The sequence below is a fragment of the Anas acuta genome, chromosome 2 (genome assembly GCF_963932015.1).
Source record: "Anas acuta chromosome 2, bAnaAcu1.1, whole genome shotgun sequence".
NCBI classification, from domain to species: domain Eukaryota; kingdom Metazoa; phylum Chordata; class Aves; order Anseriformes; family Anatidae; genus Anas; species Anas acuta.
Window position 1 is genome coordinate 24192269 of NC_088980.1, and position 21923 is coordinate 24214191.

The 21923-nt window shown below is 38.6% G+C and overlaps 1 long non-coding RNA gene across 3 annotated transcripts; it reads right to left on the bottom strand.

Moving 5' to 3' along the window:
• Positions 1 to 312: 312 nt before the first annotated feature.
• Positions 313 to 10314, bottom strand: LOC137852313 (uncharacterized). Of its 3 annotated transcripts, none has more exons than XR_011093767.1 (9): positions 9696 to 10314; positions 9180 to 9601; positions 8925 to 9035; positions 8010 to 8103; positions 4512 to 4697; positions 4322 to 4374; positions 2103 to 2161; positions 699 to 755; positions 313 to 567 (listed from the first exon to the last, which is right to left on the bottom strand). It is a non-coding gene; the product is annotated as an uncharacterized lncRNA (long non-coding RNA). The 3 variants fall into 3 exon arrangements; XR_011093768.1 differs by having other exon boundaries at positions 318 to 567; positions 9405 to 9601; positions 9696 to 10305; XR_011093769.1 differs by having other exon boundaries at positions 318 to 567; positions 9511 to 9601; positions 9696 to 10304.
• Between the last annotated feature and the right edge of the window lie 11609 nt (positions 10315 to 21923).

Consider the following 21923-nt stretch of genomic DNA (forward strand, 5'->3'; position numbering starts at 1 on the left):
GGAGATGGTGAACCAGCAGCACCTCTTGCTCAGAGCACACCTACTCATGGGGTGGCAAGGGGAGAGCCAGGGATGGGCAACCGGTGGGTATGACTGCAGGAGAGTTGTGACTCAGATGTGAACACTCCTCTCTCAAAAGCAGAGGCTAGGAGCAAAATGTCTTTAATCAGCACTTCATTTAGCCCCCATAAGCGCACAAGTAGATTAAAACGGTTGAGAAAGCATGAGAACACTTTTATATTTTGGGTTTTCTTTCTAGCCAGAAGGGCTAGAAACTATTTAAGCCACCAAAAGCTCAGAGCCTGAGGAACGCAACATCCCTGCATGTATTCCCTGGGAAGCCTCCCTGTCATCTGAAGGTGGAAGGAGGCAGAGTAAGTCTTTTAAGATGCATTAAATAGGCAAAGTCACTGTTTACAGTCAAAAGCTTCTTTTTAAGATTTCATGAGTTCTTTATTTAAAAACAAGCAAACAAATTCAGGTCACCTCTTTATCCCACTTAATTTAGGAAGGCAACTCTTCAAGCAGATTTTCCTCCTGCTTTCTTCCTCACCATCCTCTTGTGCACTGAGTAAGGAAAAATGAGAATGTGGGAAAGCCTGGACTTGGTTCATCTGACATTTTAGATGAATCTATTGTGGCAGCGTATCCCACAGTGCTTTCCAACCCCCCTGCACCATGCGAGACAGACGTCTTACCTGATGAATCTCACAGAAAGCCACACAGCAGGTTAAAGGGGAAAATTATTCTTCCACCTTCAGAAAAAAAAAAAAAAAGCCCATCATAGCTTGTGTGATTTATGCAAGTTTTCTTTTTCTTTTTTTCCCCCATTTTTTTTTCTTTTTTATTTTCTTTCTTCTTTTTCCTTTTTTTTTTCTTTTTCATTTTTCTTTCCCTATTTCTCAACAATAGCCACATATCATCAAGTTCACTTGAACAGATTATAGCCTGTCTCCAAAGCATAGCCCTCACCTCACTAGGGAGTTATGATTGATGTGATGCATTACTCATCTCCCCTCATAGCTTGTATAATGAAGATCATTTGAGTGGGTTGCTACGTCCATAGTGACAAAATTGCATAGAAGAGTACAAGTAATGCCTCCTTGCTGTAAGCAGCTTATGGTGTAAACTGAGTGCATACACACAGCACAAGCATAGCAACAGGCTAAAAGGAAATTTGAGAGAAGAGAAACAGAAGGGAATACTGTTCCTGGAAAGTGTGTTTCACAAACAGAGAAAACAACATACTTATCTAATTCCTCACTAATCTTCTAGGTTAACTCTGATGTTGGAAAGGCTGATGATGAAATAAGTGAAGAAGAACACAAGAAAAATATAATTATTTTTCTTAAAATAAAATATAAAAGAAAAAATAAATAAATAAAAAAGGACAGTGGACTTTTGGCGAGGTGCAATTTGCTGTTTAATCTCCTCTGCTTACTTTTACAGCAAAATTAAGCTGAAGCGGGCTAATTTGGTGAACCAGTGTGGCTTCAGCATCATAAGCTCATTTCTGTTTTGTCTCAGACCTCCAAAAAGAATAAGTTAAAAATGTTAAAAAAGGAGCTCACATGGCTTCTTTCTCGAGGGATGAGACCAGGGTAGGCAGAGGGCAGGGGAGAGTAGGCACAATGACAGCATAGGAGAAGCAGGCAGGGTGTAGCTGTAATGTATACCTATATATGCACAGCAGTGCAGCTGCAGCTACACGTGAAGTTACTCTGATGCCCGCCTTTCTCCACTAACTAGTGAGTCTTCTGCCTGTAATTAACAGCTAGAGCTACATGATCCCTGTGTAGCAGCACCAACAGATCAACATTTGCTCTGGGTTTGACTAGGTCCAGATAAAGGGCAGACATGCAGGGGACTGACAGGGGGAAAGCCTCCTGTCCTTATTTCTGCTCCTGCATGCTGTGGGTCTGTGTCTGGCAACAAGTGTTGCATTTGCATCATAGTGCTTGGAGAAAGTGACTCGGGGAAAGTGGGCCAGTGAAGAGTCAGGGATGAGAGAAGATGGAAGCCAACAGAGTGGATGACAAAGCATCAGCACCTCCTACATCAAAGCACGGGGACATGTGGTTAACTTAAAAAATGCACAATACCTGTTTTTATGTAAAACATGAAGTACAGTAATAGAAGAACTGGAATCTTCATTGTTCCCCTGAAGAAGAAAAAAAAAAAAAAAAAGAAAAAAAAAAAAAGCCTTCAGACAAGTCTTAAACCCCCAGATGGGTAGCAATGCTCACTTCAGTTAACAGTTCTTTTCCAGAACCTAAACTTATCTACCTTCAAAGCAACCCACAATCTTTTCAGGTATCTACAGCTGATAGATAACGTTTTTCAGCTGCTTGCAACAGCATGCAGTATAAGAAAATACATATAAATCTCCATCTTTAGTACAAAGTCTGCTTCTACAGCTTGAATCTCTCTTTGTTTGGCATTGAAAACAGAAAGGAACAATTCACAATTAAATTCTACCGGTAAGACGACAATGTCTTCAGCCACTCCAGTCATTACTGGAAGGGGTTATCTGTCTGCTCTTCTTTCCTTGTCATTGCACTTACCCAGACTGTGGGGATCCAAGATGCAGGTTCCTTTCTGAACAGATTTAAACCCACATTGCAAGAGATTTATATTAGATATCCATCAAAGTGGAACTGGAATCGAAGCCTGTAAAAGCCAAGACCTGTGAAGCTCTATGGGCTTTCTAAACTTGTGCCTGTATTCTGGTCTAATGCAGAGGTATTCCTCCTAGCAGAATATCAGCAGGACAAATGGATAAGATAGCTTTTGTGACATAGGTGTTAGGGTTCAAATCGCCCTCAAAGAGAACAAGAACCCAAAACTCAGGTCTTCTGCATGTCTACAAACCATGGAATGGTTGGATGAGGTGCCCAGCATAGTATCTGGTCACACCACTTGAACTCCCCATTGTGGATGGAGTCCTTCACTTTAAGGTAGTGCTTACATATTGATGTTTTTATAAGTTCGCTAAAACAGCACCAGCTGTGATCTATACTAGTCTCAGCATTTTAATGACTTTTGGCTAAACCTTCATAGCTAATAGTTAAATTGCCAAATGCTCCATAAAACAAATATGCCAACAATTTGCTAGTTAATCATCTATCATAAATGGATGTACGCAGCTGCTGAGGTATATAATTGCTGTTTCATCAGGGTTGGTATATTATTTACATAATTCCCTTACCGATTTAAACTTTTTTTTTTTTTTCTTCCCTGAGAAACACAAAAAGCAAGAAACACTAACATAATGTCTCATTAAATGCAGCATGTTAAAGAGACAGTTCTGGTCACAGCTGGTGGATAACAATAGTGATTTTCTTTGATGTATTTTAAAAAATAATTGAAAGTTGTATATCTACATATTTATGTCTATGCATATATGTGTAGGCATTGTTCTATACTTATACAAAATATTTGTATGTAGAATAGGCATACGAATATGTGTTAACATATTCAAATTAAGATCTGTTAAAAGTGTAGAAAATAGGTCTTTTATGCAAGTGAGAAAGATAAAACATGAGCAATAAAATATAAATCAGCATTTTTTCTTTGATTCTGTGCAGTATTTCTGATTAAAGAGAATATCAGCTGCAGAAAGAATCCAAGTCATACAAATTAATATGTTTTCGGGATAAGCATATTAAGTGTGGGTTTGTGGGTTTTTTCTTTGTTTGTTTTTGTTGTTTTTTGTTTTTAGAAGAATCCCAATTAAAAATGAAATAACACACCTTGCTAATGTTTTCTGAGTGAAAGTGTTAGGAAAAAGTGATTGGTAGCTTTCTGATTTTGTCTTTTTTTTTTTCTTTGTCAGGCTCGAGAGAGCAGATGAAATTATTTTACACCTAGAAAACTTTAATGCTAAAATGAATGCTACTACAATTGTAGAAATAACACTAGCAATCAGAGCGCCTCCTATATCTAGGGCCTTTTTCCGCGACCTGTTCTTTTATTTGAATGCAAGCACACACATATTAGCAAGATACTACCTGTATTTGTATGACAGAAGCAAGGTATGTAGAGTAAGAAAGTAGCACATGGTTTGTAATTTGTTTGTTTGTTTGTTTAAGCTTAGTGTTCCTGCATTTGCTTTCTTTTCATGCTCTGGTTTCCGAGATCCAGGATTGAGAGCTAGGAACGGGGTCTAGAAGACTCTTCAATACTTTGGGTGTTACATTCATGCTTTTGGGAAACCATTTAAGTGCTCTCTGTTATAAACTGTGCAATTAAGACTGATTTGGTAAGTTACAGTTTTTGTGAGGGTCTAAACTTTAGGAACATTTACAGGCAAAATGTTTACCTTCCTTCATTTTGCCTCTTCACTGGCATTTCCTCCTGATTCTTTATCTTCCTCTGCAATAAATAAATACAATAAATAAATAAATAAAATTAATAAGCTTCAGAAAAATGCTAGAAGAATAAGATTTGAAAGTCTGTTTTATTTTAACAAACAGTAGGATTAATAACTATACATTTTTAAATTCCCTTACCAAAACTTTTTGATCTTGATCAGAAAGAGCTATCTTTCAAATGGGACATGAGAGCACTCTGCAGTTCCCAGCTGCTCTTTGCTTCTTGGGTAGAAAACAGTTTCAGCTGAAGCTGTTTTCTGTACATAGAGCAAGCCATATGGAGTTCATCAATGTTTCAATGTATTTCAGCCATTATAACCTGAGCTGAATTAAAAAAAAAAAAAAAAAAAGTGATTGAATAGAAAGTAGATTGTTCTGTATCTGACTCTGGTATTTTCTTATACCTAACTTTAACGTGCTGATCTCTAAATTATGTGCCTACAAGGTCAAGCATTCGGCATGAAAAAAAAAAACAATGCCAGAGTATGCTCCGTTTGACTTTACCCTGGCCTCTGACAGTATTCCCCATGACAGTCTTTAACAATGTAATTCTTCCTTGTTTTCTCCCCTTTAGATCACAGCTCTACTTACTTTCTACTACTTCTGTTTCAGGCTGCAAGCATCTGTATTCCTGAAGCATCTGTATTCCTGAATATCTCATGATATTTTGCCACCTCTCTCTATTGATCTCACCAAAACCTCACCTCTCCCTACAAAAACATGGGAACCAGCTTATACAACAGTTAACATTATCATAAAATTCATATGTGAAGAAAGCAGCTTTCTGTAACTTCTTTTGCAATAGAAAGCATTTGTGATTCATGCCAGGCCTGACGTGGAAAATGAGAACCATAGACTGAAACCATCCTGAAGCCCCATGTGTAACCCAGGACACATTTCCCACATCTGGGTGAAGCAGTCCCACACAGCCACACATCCATTCACCAGCTTTCATACTCTGAGTAATGTCCATCCTCTGCTCTGAATGAGTCAGGGTTCCCACAGAAAAAATGAGTATGTAGTCATTTCTGTTGGAGTCATATCCTACTAAATGGGTACAAGGAGAACAAAGGCAGGTGCACCTCACAACCCAAGTCTGGTATTTCCTGTCTTTTCAGTGCCTGACTATGCAATCTTAGGGTACTTTTAATAGTATTTTAATTTCTTAGGGCTCCCTTTTTAAACAACGCAAAGCTGAACATGTCCATTTGCATGAGAACAGTCTCTCCTGACCATCTCAGAAAGGACGAGAGCTCCAGGTCTCTGATAGTAAGTGATTTGAAGCAACCGATGGCAATAGCGCAGTGTTTGAGCCATCTCCTGAAATGACTGCCATGCTGGTTTTATCAGTGGTTTCACAGGTATTTGCTGATAGCAGACTGAGGCTCAGGTCTCAGGCCCTATGCTGGGGAAAGTGTCTTACAAACTAGTGCTCCCCTTTCATCCTTCCCCCCTGCTTATCTATGGCACCTTTGCTGCCATCTCCTGCCACTTGTCTTCTTCCTCTTCTGCTTCTGCCTCTCATTAGCCAGAAGTGATACAGCCAGCAGCTGGAGTCGTGGGAAGGACTTCTTTATCCAGTATGCTCTCTCATGCTGGGGCTTTAAAGTTGCAGAGCTGGCAGTTGGAGCAGTTTGCATTGCTGAGCCTCCCAGTCCCTACCTGAACTAGTCCCTCCTGGGCCCACATGGGCAATACAATGTGTTCTTTTCACCCCCAACCTCATTCTTGGAGCCAGGAGAATTTCTTTTGCTGGAAGTTTCTCCTAGAAAATCAGCCAGAATCAGACACCAAGCATGATTTTTTTCAATGCTTACAGGTGGTTAAAAAGTAGAAGTTTAAGCAGCTGCAAATAAGATCTGTCATCTGTAACAAGAAGTTTGAGAGAGTGAGGGCACATCTCACCTGTCCAAGCTACCAAGTACAGAGTAATGGACTGCTAGACTATTGCAAAGTAAGTCCTCAATATAAGGCATGTGTTCATGGACATGGATTTATAGGTCTTGCAGTGAAAATGTTCTAATTTTTATTTCACTTCATAAGGCAATGATTTTATTCCCTTCAGTGTGTCAAGTGGTGCTATGGACTTGAAGAGTCCTCCCTCTTTTTTTTTTTTTTTTTAAGCCAGCGGGTCACACTCTGTCCTTTAATACAGCCACCACCAAGCCCCACTAATGTTAGCTTTCCTTCAGAGGATGAAATAATATGATTGAGTCCCAGAAAGCAGACCTCAAAGTCAGAGGCTTTATAAGCCTGTTTCTTAGACCAAAGGCTTTAGCAGGTGGATTCTAAGGATTTTATTATGAGGAGCTTGACATGGAGTGGAAACTCTGAGCCATGAGGACTTGCCCTTTCTCTCAGCCAGCTGCTGAGCTACAGGTCTTCTGACTTTGTTCCAGCTGATATTGATGGCTGTTCACCTGCTACCAAACAGGCTATAAAACCTTCCAGCAAATACCTTTTAGAGTAAGTTTTTTTTTTCCTTTCTCCTAGATTTCATCTGTGAGTAGGTATGTAATACTAAGAAAAGCATATTCAGATTAAAACAAATTTAAATACCTATAGGATATTTAGGTGTTTATTATATATGCTGATGAGGGAAACAATTTATAGTCAAAACTAATCACTGCACTGCATTCTTGCACAATAGACTGTCAACCAAATTAACAAAAAAAAAAGAAAAGAAAAAGAAAAATGCAATGTAATACTACTAATTTATACATTCTACAGACTTAAAGGTATATTTCTGATAGATAATGAAGTCTGATTTTACATTAACTGCTTTTAAGATGAAAAAAGCAGATATCTATTACTGTTTACCCCTGTGTTAGTAAAAATAACTCTCTTCAAAAAGTGAAAAATAGATCTTAATATTGATTAGTACCATGGTACACATATAATTAGTACCATTAGTACACATATAATACTCAACAGGAATTTTTTTGAGTGCTGATTGTGGTTAATATTAGATTTCATTTTCCTCTCTCCCAAATTTTTTGATTGTTTACAATGTCAGGGTTTCATGGACCAGCACCAAGTCACACATCTCACACTCCTGAAGTAGCTTGGTAGAGGTTAAAATAGCCTCAGCCCCCTCTGGGCACTCCCCACCACCCCCGGGAGCAGCAGCACTGCGCAGTGCCTCTTCTACACTATCACACTCCCTTCATATGAATGAGTTGGAGGCCACACTGCAATGGGATACAGGACAAGACCTGGTGGACAAACTAGGTGGACTTTGTTGTCATGTGTGGGACTTCCTGCTCCCCTTTGCATCCCATCAATAGGGACCAGCCTCTTTACTTGTGACCCCACACCTGCTCTCATTTTTTTTTTTAGTAAATGTTGAGCCTCACATGTGAAACATTATGATGTTGATTCCTGGATCACTCAGCCATGAATTGTCATTTAAACATCACATCCTCTTTGACTGGTGGATCCAGAAATCAGCTCTGCCAGGCTGCATTCACAGGGCTGTGCTGTAGCTTGTGACTGGAGCCAAGCAGACGTCAATGTGAACTCCATCTCAGAGAGAAGAGGAGGGTTCAAGGTGCCACATAAAGGAATGAAGATGTATGCAAAACATTTGCTAAAGCAACTGCTGAGATATGTCATGGCATATTGTAAGCTACCTACCCAGTATGAGGAACTGAATACAGGTTTGTGTCCACCAACCCATATTTGCTGTCAAAGGCAATGGATCCACTATCAGTTTGTGTAGTTTCTCCTCCTGCAACAGGATCATATCAAACACTTTTACTACATATATTTTACTGTATACTGCAATAATTTAGTTCTCTGTTCCTGAAAGAAGATTCACCTCACTGCTCTCTCTCTCTTTTTTTTTTTTTTTTTGTTTTTCTGTTTTTAATCCTGTTCTGATTCCTAGTCAGTCTCTTTCTACAGTGCCCTTGATTTTTTCCATGACAGCCCTAGCATCCCTTAACAAGAAACAGTTACAGAGTACTGTGAAAACTTGGTGAAATCCTCATTCAGTTGCCTCCTTGTGCAATCAAGACCTAGCCTAGAGTTGCAGGTTTCAGAACATATCAAGAGGAACATTTACTACCATCATCAAAGAGGGCTGAGAGAATATATTCGGTGCTATTTCATCACAGTGCTGTCTTGTGAAGGTCATATCTCAGCATTTTACTAGGCACAACTCACAGAGGTTCAGCAGTGAACTCTTTCTGGGGAACATTTCCCAGCATAAGCCTGCATGTGAGTGAAAAATATATAGGTAGGGAATTGCCAACAAAGCAAGAGGAATAGGACAATATGAACATTTGCCTTTCCCAACAATAATGGAAAAACACAATTAATTTTGTGGAAGGCATTGTACATTTGCACAGCAGATTGAAAATACAATTTAAGGTACAGGAAACATTGTATTAAATTTCTAGCATCAGAAGACATAACCAGTTTGCTCTTTGCTCTGGTATAGATGGTCATGCTCTATATGTCAGATGTGATATCTGAAGATGACTACCATGGTTAATAATATCATCTGATCTTCTAAATCACTGTCTTACTTGATTTTTAGTTACCCACATCACTAAAGTGTTTTCTGTTGTAATTGCCCCCATCATGTTCCATAGGGTTCTTAAAATATTCTTCATCTCTAATGCTTTCTGAAAGCCCAGTGAATTTCTCTTCTGTGACCTGAAAACAACAGGACACACTTAGATAGTCAGGTCAACAGTAACCACCTATTCACTGCTTGGATACTGTAGAAATACCAAGGATTTAACAGAAAGAAAAAAAAAAAAAGAAAAAGAAAAAAAAAGATGAAAAATAACTACCTACCCTCACTTTGTCCAAGTTCTGAAAGGAGACTTTCAATATGACAACTCCAAACAGAGGCAGTGAAATACTTCACCTGTTCTTCCACAGAAACCAGAAAAATAACAACCACCACTTCTCACTGTCCTCACTTCCCACAGCCCATGCTCCTTCACCCTGACAGGTAGGACCCATGTCAACATCCTGTTACTTCTGAGGACAAGAGAAAAAAAGAATGGAAAAAGGCACCTCTGGAGAATCCTTGCTTAGCCCAGCGCAGAAAGAATCCTGGCTAAAAAGCAGGCAGACACAGTTAACTAACCAAGAGCAGTGCTCTGTGCTGGAACTAACCAACCTGGATCTCAGCAAAGCTTGGGGAAAGCAGAGACAGGTTCAGAGAGGCTAATGCAGCTTCCTGGAAAACAGCAGAAAGCAGACTCCTCTGCCTGAAAAAAAAAAAAAAAAAAAGATGAATCATGTAGACATGATAAGTTCATGTAAAAACTTGTAGGCACTGGGTACTGGGAGCTATGGTGGTACCTGAGCTCTCATCAGAGCCTGGATGCCAGGAACATCCATGCTGGTGCACTGGAGGCCCTCATTCCCCTGCATGCTAGACAGTAATTTACTGGCAGAGTGGCCAGGCCAGAAGCACCAAGCTGCAGGACTGTGTGCAAGTGCATGTTTTCAGAAAGCAGGCACTCTTCAGGAGCTGTCCTGCTTCCAAGATTCCACTTTTTTACAGTTGTTTACATTCTTGTGCAGATAATGTTTATGTGAATGTAGGAAAAGTAATGAAGACTAGTTTTGTTAAAATCATACACCCACAGGGTGAGAAGAGAATTCAAGAAATACTCCAGTCATCTCTCCATCCCCTCCATCCCCCAAAGCATGCTGTGTGTGTGTCATCCCTGGTGCTGGGGTGTTTGTGTGCTCCCTGCAGACCTAGTGTTTCATTATTGTTATTATTAGATATATTTTTTATCCATCACTAGGGGTGACCTCTGTGCTGATTGCCAGAAAGATTTTTTTTTCTTCCAGCCACACTGACTTGTGTTCAGCAGCACAGTCCTTTCTACCCGACAATTACTCTGTAAACCTTGAGATGTGCTGCCCTGAGCGAAGCAACCCACAAAATGTCCTTCAAAAGCAGCCCATTGGTATCCTCCTCCAGCTCTCCCCTGCCACTGCAATGGCTGCAGCTTTGTGTGAAGCAGCCAGGTCACAGCAGCAGTCCTGGTCCTGGCCTCCTGCCCTTTGGTACTACCTGTACCAGCTTGAGTTACCAGCTAGCCTGGGGTGGATCATGGCATATAATGAGGATATCCAACTTTGAGCCCCAACAGACCAAAAGCAAGGGGAGAAAACTCTGGTGCTCTTCTATCAGTTCATTTATCCTCTGCCACAGTGTTAAAAAACTACTGCATTTGCAAGTGGGACAGCAATACAACCTCATTCACAGCATTCATGCTGTCTTTCTCCCCTTGCACATGTATGTGTGCCCAGGTAAGTCAAGCCTGCTTGCTCCCTCCAGGGTCATGCTCAGATCATTTCAGTACTGCAGCATCAGAGCTGGTGCCTCAGATGCTTTAAAACTTTTTGTTTTAAAGTTTTTTGTTGTTATTCTTTCTATACTTCCTGGTTAGAGTTTGAACCAGAAGCACTGAAATGCTCCCAGGAGGTTTCCAGTAACACACTGATGCCTTTCCAAGACTTCACTGCCAGTAAAAGTCAGATGAAGTTTGGGCCAATATCTGTGTTTACAGATTCTGGAGTGAGCTGAACTGAATTTGTCAACCTGAGCTGTCTTAGGTTCACTGCAACACCTGTCTGTACAAAGCCACTTTTAGCTCTCTTGCACTCGTGACTTCTTCTATCTCGTCAGTCATTATGGCACACCTCTCATGTTGGAAGGGCTGACAGAAAAACTGCCTTTGATCATGTGCGATAGTCACTTTATGATGGGGAATTACAGAAACAAAAGATACTGGGTGTGACTCACTCACTTGATGTAAACACCTAAAATAGGTCAGAGCCAGATCTGTGCCAAGCGCCATGGGCCACCTGGCCAGTGCCAGGCCACAGTTGCCTTGGCCTGAGGTTGGCCTCAGGAAGGGCCAGCAGGGCAGACCCCGAGGCTGGCTGCCTCGGAGGTGTCATTTGGTGAGGAGAAACCTGAAAAATAGAACTGCTGAAAGTTGTCTTCTGATAAAGAATATGGTGAGTCACTGCGAAGCAATTAATAGCTATTCTTTGGGGATTTACTTTCTCTCCCGCCCACTTCCTTTTTCTCTGTCCTCAGTTATCTAGCTATAAATAGAGATGAGTAGTTGAGTGCCTGAAGCAGTCACTTACCTTATCAGTGTCATCTCAATAAAGTGTACAATTAATTTCTGTTCCAAAAATGTCGATTGGTTATAATATTCTCATTGTGGCTGAACAACAGCAAAACATTTATTCAGTCTTGCACAGGCATACATAGGCAGTCAGCATGCTCACCACATTAATCTCTCATTTAGTGGCAGAAAAAGAGAAATCCTCCTGTAAGGCTCCATCTGAAATGTAGCTCATTTCAGCTGGCACATGATGGATTATCTCTTTGCTCCCTTCTCTTTCTATTTGTGAACTTGACTTGTGAATGGTGGTGGTGCAAGGCTGGGTGACAGCAGCTGCTGCCTCCTGCTCTCCATCAAGGCACGAGCGATCCCGGGCTGGAAGGATACAGCCCAGGCCCTGCTGACTGCCTGAGGGTCCTGAAGCAGTTTCTTGTGCTGCCTTCACCAAGGAGAAAAGCTCTGGATGTGTAAGAGACTGTGCAAGGGGGGAAATTACCTTGCATGTCCAGCTGGCATAATGGAAACATTCTGAAGGGCAAAACTATGTTGCTCGTCTCTTATATCCTTACCTTCCTCGTGTAACACATTATGGAAATGCAAATACGAACTTATTGGAAATACATTTGTCATTAATCTTTAACTGTTTCTGACATTACAAATCAGCATTTGGAAGCTCTGTGAGCACTAAAACCATCCAACATTGCATCCCATCTCACCACATGTTTTCTTCATTCATTTTCCTGGGATAAGAAGTCAAGAACAGCAGAAAGTGTCAAAGACTTTTATCAGCTGGATCATTGTGTTGAAATTCTTCAGGTATGAAACCTGAAAATAAAGAATATAATAAATCCAGTTTCTAATGATAAATATATCAGTAATAAAGATATATTATTTTCCAAAGGAGCAAGGTTTACATTTTTCACTTTCAATTTGCCGCTCCCACTGAAGACAGCATAAAGTGAAAAAATAGGCTTACTAAAGATAGATCATGCTGAAATAACATTATATCTTTCCTTGACAAGGTAATAGGTTTGCTTTAAAAAGAAAAAAAAAAAAAAAAAAAAAAAAAAAAAAAAGAATTGCAGTAGAACTCATTTATCTGGTTTTCAAAATGCATTTGACATTATGTCACATATAAAACAATTAGTTAAGATGAAGAATGTAGAGATAGCACACAAATTCTGAAATAGATAGTGAGCTGGCTCAAAGTGAGATGGCAAAGGGTCCTGCTGCAAACAGAAGTACCAATAAGTAGCTGCCAGATGTGCCTCTCAAGGCTTAGTCTTGGGACTGATCTTACTTAATGTTTTCATTAATCATTTTGACATACTAAGTAGAATAGGTTGATGAATGATACAGAACAAGAAGAGCTCAGGTTTGAGAAGCAGGAAATGAATGTTGTCATGAAGACAGGCCGAATAAATTAAATTGTATGAATGCAAAGTTGTGTCTGATATAACACAGACTCCTGCTATAGGCTGGCAATGGAAGAGAGAGATTAGTTGATCGTGCAATGAGTACATGACATTAGGAAAAAAGAAAATGCAATAAAAGAAATGCATTGGTCTCCATATTTCTGACTGAAGTAAGTACTAATTACAGCTACAAGCCACTTCTGGGACCTTAAGTAGAAAATTACGAACAATTGCAGTCATCCTAAGATGAATTCAAAGTGGCTACTAAAATGAACAAGGAAACCAGAACACACACACACAAAAAAAAGAATTTTAAAGCTTCTGACTGCATTTCAGTGCCCCTTTTGTCTTCCAGTGGTCAGGTACCTCTTTCCTCTTCTGTTTGGTGTCCAGCTGATCAGACAGCATGGAATGATGAACAGTGTGGCCTGGCTGTATGTGTAATAACAGGATGAAAATTATCATATTAACGTAAGATGTCAGAGAGGAATATAACTTCCAAAAGCCCATATCAAGAGCCTCCTAGAGGGCCCCAGTCTGTTAAATATGTCACGACACATACCAGTTGCTGGACTGGTTCTTTATCCGGTGAAGTGGCAACTTTCCAGGTTGATTTTGGAGCTTGCTGTCACTTTTGACACCATTCATAAGATAACTCCAGTCTTCATGCTGGAGCTCATCCTTAAGGGCCTTTTGCATTTTTCTGAGGTAGAGTCATCCAGATTAGGAAAGAAACAAGACCACAGGGCTAAAGCAAGCAACCACACAGCTCAATAGCAAGATTCTGTAAGTATTGTGCAAATAGTTTGCAATTACTTTATAGAATTAAATACTTTACACAAAGCCTCCCTAAATTCAGGATAATAGAAAAATAAGTAAATATTGTGAGTTATTGGCAAACAATTTCTGACCAGGAGTAAAAGCTTTTATAGTATTTTTAACAAATAAACTCTTCTGCAAAAATGAATTGTAAAGCATTATAAGAAAAAATAAGAAGATGAGCAAACAGAATGATTTCAAAATCTCTCTAGAAATTAAACCTGACACAATTTTGCACTTCTGGTGGCAAGTTCTAAGGCATACGGAAGAGTACTGAGAGGTATTTTTTAATCACTCTTTCTTTCATAATGTCTTTTTACAGCTTCCATGTTATCTTTAGTTTCATAATCCAAACAACTCTGAGTTATTTGTACAACTATAAAATATAGAGTTTCTCTAACTTAAACAATCTGTTCAGCAATCACAGCCCTGTATATACATTTTACATTCTTCTGTCTATTTTTGATGGCAGTATCTAAAATAAAAATGACATTTTCATAAAAGTAGCTTTAGAGGGCTATGAAAGAGTATAAAGTGAATGCATTTCCTTAGCAAACACAATTGCTAAAAGTTGCAGGTATCCTCTAAGACAATCTCTTTTGCAGTCACTAAACGCAAGGATATAGTCAGACACTGAGCTGTAACTGCAGTCTCCCAGCTGTTCTGGTCTTTTCCAGCTGCTAGTGAGGAGCAGTTCTCTCCCATAATGGCTGGGGAGGCCAACCAGGTCCAGAGAGTGGGGAAAAGCCTGTGGAAAAACCCTTCCAAATGAAGTGCTCAGTACTCCAAGGGTCATTTTTTTCACACAAGGACTGAGAGCAATGAGGATTTGTTCACCTGAAACACCCTCAAAAGTCTTCTGAGACGTGGAGCATCTTGTCTGGCTGTCCAAACTGAGGTTAAATGCTGCCCGTGAAGTATTATTCACTTAAAGATTTCAAAACACTTTCCAATAGTAAGACAAGTAATTTCTTTCCCCTCTATATATTTGCACAAGAAAATGTTTTAAATTAAAAAAAAAAAAAAAAAAAAAGAGAGATCCAGAGTGTGAGTGTGTGAGTTACTTATGTTCACATATGTTGCTCAAGTGGTGAAGACAATCCTGTTCTCCTGAGTATTAGTCCTCTGTAGACTATTTCATGGTGCTATTTCACTGCAGTCATGAAGTATGATGCTAATGTTGGACACAGCTAAAACAGGGAGTCTGTGCTATTGGTGAATTCAAAGCACCAGTTCAAATTCTTAAGCATTAAAATCACAGAAGGAATCACTTGTCTTTTTGCCTTTTCATTCTTAAACCAAGTTTAAATGACTCAGATAGACTTGTTTTAATTCATCAAATAGTTTACCTCTCTCCCAAAAAGGCCTTAGGTGTGATGCACAAAAGCAATTAATAAATTATTCAGCTCTCTCCCATGACTTTGTGCATTAATACATGAAGCCTCTGACCCCCTACAACATGAATGTTTTAGTGATTAAAGAGACATTCTGGCATAAATAGGTCAAATGTAGAGCTATGGAACTTCCTTCACCATCTGAATCTGAGTTAGTAGTCTTTCTCTCCTTAATTATAAAATTCCAGAAATTCTGGGAAATACAGAGAAACCTGAAATCCTATAAATAACACATAGCAATGCTTTGCTTCTTTGGGGTTTCTCAGGTGTTGTCATGTTCTGAACTGTGCAGCCAGCATTCTTCATACATTAATAATCAAGAAGAGAGACATTAAAGAAGAGGAAATATGTGAATAATACAAGAGACAAGGGAAACATAATGAAAGCAAATGTCCTTCACCTGACATTGGGCATGATCATTCTGTCCCTGTGCAAATAAATCTCTGGCTTCAGTTTTGGTAATAAGGCAGTAAGTTGCTTATAAGTGGTACTGAAGGCAGATAAAGACAGCTGTACATCCAGATAGCTGTAATTCTATTTTACATAGCACTGCAGAATTGAACCCTTTAAGATAATAGCCAAAAATTAAAAAAGCCTTTTAGCAGCACAGTGTTAAACAGGATCCCTGGCATTCTCTGGCGTTATGAAAAGTTACATTAAAAGCAGCTTCAGAAAATGTGTCTTTCCTAAGCTTGCAGTCATCTGACCAAACTGAAGGAGGGCAGACATGCCGGGGTAGCAGATGAGGGTAAAGGAGCCTGCAGCTCCCCCTGCAAGGGAGCTGGTGGGCAGAGCCAGGCACTCTGGACAGGGGTGGCTGCAACGTCCCTGCACATCGCAAGCAGTCCCACCTCTGCTGGAGGGCTGAGTCCTCTCCAGTGACAAAAGACCACAGCCCTGAACAGCCACAGAGATAAGGTATTTTAATGAGTGTGTTAGACCCTGATTGTTTAGCATCTTTCTGTAACCCAGAACCAACATCCTTTTCTATTTGTTCTTGCTCCCCTGCTGTCTTATTTCCCCACAATGAGGATTCCCCAAGCTCTTGTTACTGGCACTGGCTGCTTCCCACAGGCAGGCAAGCAGTATATTAAATTCATTAGCATTGGCGTGCCTATAGCTCATATACATGTTTTGCCCTTGGGACAAAGTGGGGACCCTGAATATCTCCTCCATCTTCCTGCCTTGCTCACACTCCATCTGTGATTCCATTTAAGTGCTCAGCTTTCAGCTGCAAAGGTTCCAGGGCTAACACTTACATCAGGGGATGCCCAACAGGTGATAGCACCTCCAAGGTAATTTTTACATTTCAGTAGCTTATTTCATGTATTAATGTTATTCAATTAGTAGGAAACAAATGCTTGAGGAAGATGTCAGGTGAAGAATGCAGCTTCCTTGTGCCAAATACAGTCATTTGAAAGCTGCAGTTCAAAATCACAGCTACTTTGTGTGATGTGTTTAAAACTCTCCAGATACAGAGCACCTAACCCTGAACTGTCCAAACTCCGTTTTTAACATTAGATGGTTTCGTTGACTAGTTTAATCCAACCTGACTTCAGACATCTAATAGTTACCTTGTTAAAGAAAACAATCACTATACTAAATTTAGAATAATGTGCATAGATCCCAACTATTTTTATGTTTATTGAAAGATGCTCTTTTTCATGCCTTCTTCACTGACTTTAGAGGTAGTGATGATGCCTAGCTTAGGCTTACATAGCTATTAAACCTCCAGAGTCTGGTAAAATGAATTGCTGAGAACTCCAAGGAATCAAATCTTCCAGGCTCTGTGCTATTAAATTCTCCCTGAAACTTGTGTGCATGCTCAGTGTAACATTCTAGTATATGCCACACATTTAAGTGATGTTTAAAAGTAATAAACAATACTGACAAAGAAAGTAGAATATCAAAACAGAATAACAGTTAACAAAGTTGTACTTATAGGAGAGGAAAACAGAGATTCCTCTTGCCTTTCCTGTAATCCAAGTTTAAAGAAGCATATTCCATACTTGTTCCCTGTTGGTTGAACTTGGCACATCCTGTTGAACCATGTTTAGTTCTGCTGATGTTCACTTAGAAGTAGTGATTAAATCTTCCTAGAAAAAGAAGAAATCTTTTCAATTACGAGAAATCAGTCCAGGAAGAGAATATGCATGAAGCCAGAGAGGAAAATAATAAATAAATAAATAAAAATTATAAGTATTCCACTTGATCCCAGCACGACTGCAGTTTTTACTGGGAGTGACCTTCTTGGAAAACTGCACTACTTTTATTTAGAAATAGGTTTGAGCAATAGGTTTGAATTTGAATGCAGATTTTTGGGCACCAGTGTTTGGCACAATGCACATCAGGGTTTTGGTTTGACCAACTATAGAAATAGAGCCCAGTGACAAGTATCTATTTGCATGCTAAATATGGGTTTGTACAAGTAAATGACAGATTACATATAAACACTCATTGATGCTAATCTGGCAAAAAGCAGTTCCTACCATATTTTGCTGGCATGCTTTTGAAGTCCAGCTGAAAATATTATCCTTTCCTCATCTAGCCTTAAATAACATGAAAACAAAATAAACTACCATCTTTCTATTTGGGTTAAGCAATACATCTTTGTCATATTAAAAACCATACACTGTGTTTTTTGTGTGACATGCAGTGGCTCCATTTTGACAGATGATGGGAAGCCTTTGAGGGCGCCAAGTGGAGACCATGAAAATTTTGATGTAGTGCTTTTAGCTGAGCCTTCCGAAATCTCATGTGGATACTTGAGTACTGAGTTCTTTGTATTTTGTAATTTGTTCCTTCCTTCTTAGCTGAAGCAGAAACTCAGGCAGAAGCTCAAAGTCAAATTTGGATTTACAGGACAATAGTTTCTGTCTGCATTTACACAGAATTGATGTTTTTTTATTGACAGCCTATGGATAAGCTATCTTTTTTTTTTTTTTTTCTTTTCCCGCTTTTCAAAAGGGTACTTGTAAAATTATCCTGTATATGATTAAGAGATTTATTATTCTAACATTTTGCTGTCTTCCCTAGCTTCATGCTATGTCTTGGAAATATTTATATTCTCCTTTTGTGAGTCATATGCCTAAAAGTCTGAAGAAAAAAATCAGTGTTTGCAAGCTCTTGTAGGGAGTAATCCATTAATGAAATGGCTATGGATTTCCATCCAATGTGCTATCCATTAGCTAGTACAGCTTTACAATATGTAGTTTTGGAAGTTTCCTGCATGGCCAATGAGGATTTCTAACTTATGTGCATGGTGAGCAGACAAAGAAAATAGCTGTTTAATTTTCTGTTACAAGACAAGCTCAGTGTATGACCTCGTATTTAAAAGCATTTGATCTTTAGCAACTGCTGAAAATAGATTCCATACAAAGCATGAACTTGGCAATGTGAGCATTTCCAATTACACATCTTAGCTTTCATGCTCAGTGCAGTATATCAGTTCTCATTTGTGAGTGCACCAACTTTCCAAACCTTGTGCTACATCAACCAGAATGGCATTATTTCCTCTCTTTTTTTTTTTTTTTTTTTTTTTTCCGTGGTGAATTTAGTTTGAGGCATGTTCATTATGGTTTTTTTTCTTCCTTGTAATAGGACTGTGCTGACACTAGTCATTGAATTAATGAGAACAGGTGTCTTTTTGTATTTTCTCCCTCCTGTTCACCCTGTTCTCCTACCCCCTCAATCCCTTTCTTTGAGTGGAGATCTGCTACTTCTTTGTTCGTGAATAATGTGCTGCTTTTCAACTCAATTAGTACGTAGTATCAAAAGAGGTTTGTCAGGTGTTGTTACCTGAAGCTCCCAATGAAAGTACTTTTAAATGTTGCTTCTTCTGTACGCTGTGTAACCTAGTCAATAGCTAAAATAGGCATAGTATGTCAAACTGGAGTATATCATATTCTATAAATGAGATAAGAAGGTGGCTTCCAGTGAGATCTATGGAACATAGGTTTGCAAAGGTATTTGTGTCTTTGTGTGCACCAATGCTTCTGAAAAGGAGACGAGGGAAGTGTTCATGGAAGTATGATTTTTTCCTTATTTTTTTTTCTCTAAAACAGAGGAATTCCAGACAACTGCATGAATATTTGTATTATCAAGCACAACAGAGGAAATAAATATTTTGATTACATATTTGATTGCTTGAAAAGCTCAAGGAGTGGTTAGAAAGAGTCAGCATTAGAATAGGCCACAGAAATCTGCAAAATAAGATTATATACAATACAGATGATGCAAAACAGCTAGGGAGTACGTAATATAAACATCTGACTATTTCTCAGTGACTATTCTGCTGTAAGATAGTGGGTCATAAAGATTATACACAGAATCCCCAAGTATTATCTAAGAGTATAAATAGTCTAATAGGAGAAAGAAACAGATCAGTGGCATGAAGGCAAAAGAACAGTACTTCTGGACAGGTAAAAGCATGGTCATAAGAATCAGTACTACCAGCAACCTACTATGCTTACATTTTGTCCAAATGTTTATTAATCTGTATTTGCTAATACTTACTATGTAGTGATACCCATAGGACAACAATATTTTCTTGTACCTTAAGATTCAGCAATATTTTCAAAATATATGGTATTCATAAACAATATTTTATTTTCTTAATGATCTCTGCCATCTTGAGAACCAAGTGTTAAAAGGATTTTTTCATACATTTTTTCACCCTTAATTTTGACTTCTATCAAGCAACTTTTATTTTGTAATTCTTTCAGTTGGGCATTACTGTCTAACTGATTTGACTAATACCAGTCCTTCTTCAATTTAAATCATTATGTTGGTGATGAGGAAAGAGAAACAGTCTAATCACAAAATAATTGAGTTTTAAACTGTGAAGAGGAGACAACAGTAATGCAAATTTCATGTTCCACATAAAAATTAACCATAAGCAACAACTTTAGTGGTTGAATAGATGAAGTTTTAAGCTGATTTTTTTTCTTCTTCTTCACTTGCTTCATATCCTGGGTTTAATTTTCCCTGAGCTATCTGGACTGAGAACACCAACATTTTTTTAATGGACTAATATATAAAATCTGTTTGGAATTAAAAGGTGTTTACTGTGAAGTTGCTGTGAATTTACTCTGGCTTAGATCTGTAGTGCAGCCCCAGATTTTCTCCATAGCTGTATTGCTATCACGTTTTACCTACTTTGAAGAAAGACATGGCCCAGGGATGAATGGAAGATGTTGTCTCTTTCTTCTGACCTACCCTAGTGTAAAGCATGAAGACTGGGAAATATAAAGCATTGTGGAGTCATGACGAGGGTGAAAAAGAACAATGTCAGGAATGTCACAAATACACAGTAAATTCTCTCTTTCCAAGGAATAGTTACTGTCACTTTGTAACGGCAGTGTCCTACATACTGGAATATTTTCTGAATATGATTCCTTCTATAAAGAGAATGATGAAAAATGCACTGTGTTGCCTCAGAATCTGGCCCTTTGTCCCTTTGACAATTTCATCCCTCAGAACTTTATCTATCAGATCATTCTTATATTTTCTCTTACTCCAGGGCTTCAAAAAGTTAGATTTCAGATTCATGTGGGATGTTCAGACCCCGCTTGGATAAAATGACAGTTAAAAATAAGTAATAAATATTGCAAACATCAGATGAAAACCTTTCAGTTCATTTACATTCTAAATATTAATAGCTGTGAGATAAATTACATTTAATGTCCAATTACAGTGCAATAACTGCCTAGTCTATATCAGAGGACTGAATGCATCATGCCGAGACTTAATTGGCACTATTAGACTTTGTACTGATCTTTTAAATGAGTCATGTTTTTTGAACTTTTGCTCATTTTATGAGCTGTATAAACACAGGAAGATCCAGTCATTTCCTTTAGTTCATTCCTGATTTTTTTTTCCCAAAATTTTGAGCTTTGGTTAATTGTAGTTGCTTTTAAACTCTTCAGTTTCGAAGACTTCACACATATTTTTTGGATTTTTTTTTTTTTTAAGTAGTTAAAGGCTTTTTAGCTGAAATCTCAAGATAACCTGTTAACTTACACAGAGGGCCTAGAAAACTTGTGAATTCCAGAGTTTAGAGTAATTGCATACTGATTCCAAGCAGGTATTGTAGTGCCTACGAGTACTATATACTTATTGACATTCTGAGGATAAAATCCTTCAACTCTGATAGCAACTCATTTAACATTTTCCAGTGCTAAACTAAGAAACTAAAATTATTTCTAAAATATGTAAACAATAGCTGTCCCTTCCTGTTTATCCTAAGATATGTATGAGAGGATGGAATGAAATGGAATGGCAGAAGGTCTGATTTACTAGGCTTTTTACAGTTGTGGACAATATGACCGAGTTATATAAATAAATGACTCATTGCAAAAAGGTTTAAATTTTATAAGCCAATGCAACAAATTCCAACTGTTTTAGCTAAAACTGATGGCTTTTTGTAAAGTCCAGTCTGGTCTGTCATGTCTACATGCATAACAGCCAGACCTTTTTACTGATGTTCTGAAACTCAGATACGTGCATTTTGTCTTAGTGTTGGATGTTTATAGACGTGTATGCTTGAAAATGATGTTCTTTATACAAAATGTCATAGGATATGCATAGTGCTTTCAGAAAATTAAATCATCTAGGTCACAATTACCAATTGTTAAGGCAGGTAGATCACTGTGCTTCAGAGTAAGCTCATCTTCACTCTAAAAATTATGTGAAAGTTACACCATCTTCTATAAATATATGTGTGTATATTTAAGTGTACAATCCAGGAGAGCAAGAACTAACACCAAAAAAAAAGTAAGCTTTTTCTGGCTGAAAAAAGAGACT